Source organism: Charadrius vociferus, unplaced genomic scaffold, assembly GCF_000708025.1.
Source record: "Charadrius vociferus isolate BGI_N301 unplaced genomic scaffold, ASM70802v2 scaffold613, whole genome shotgun sequence".
Lineage (NCBI taxonomy): Eukaryota > Metazoa > Chordata > Aves > Charadriiformes > Charadriidae > Charadrius > Charadrius vociferus.
In genome coordinates this window covers 531,449-532,002 of record NW_009647757.1, presented here as the reverse complement: position 1 = coordinate 532,002, position 554 = coordinate 531,449, and the positions used below count along the sequence as shown (strand labels likewise).

The following is a 554-nucleotide window of genomic DNA, read 5'->3' as shown; positions in this document are numbered from 1 at the left end:
AGGTTACTGCAGTCAGTAATTCCAGTCAGTCTGTGGGGCTGAGGCTGATGTACATTGCTAGGAACAGCAGAAGTGATCTCAATTATTGGTGTTGCAGGATCTGCACGTAGGACTGTATAGCTGGGCATTTTGACTCCTTGTTTTACTCCACCATAATTAAGATATGCAAACAAAGAGTCCAATTTTACTGTTAAGTCAGCAGCATACAGTGCTATGGATATTTCACCAATATTGCACATAGCAGATATAGCCCTCTGAAATAAAATACGGTACACAACAGTACAGCCAGAATGCCTGCTACGACCGAAAGATCTTAAATGTGCACATCGACCTCATTTAAAATTTTATTTGTGCACGGAACCAGATGCTGTGCATCACGACAGACAGGGAGCACGCACGCTGCCCAGCACCTCTAGTTATAATGGGACACAATAAAAAAAAGAGCCATAAAAGGCTCTAAAAGCCTCCAAAGGAGGATTTCTCTTTTTTCCCAGGTTTTAAGCTGACGACGAAGCGAAGGCTGGGTGGGTGCGCCGTCCCAGCGCCGCACGGAC

At 45.1% G+C, this 554-nt stretch overlaps 1 protein-coding gene across 1 annotated transcript in view; it reads right to left on the bottom strand.

Moving 5' to 3' along the window:
• STMN1 (stathmin 1) overlaps window positions 1-554 on the bottom strand; it is a 6,357-nt gene that overhangs the window by 2,981 nt on the left and 2,822 nt on the right. The window lies entirely within an intron of this gene.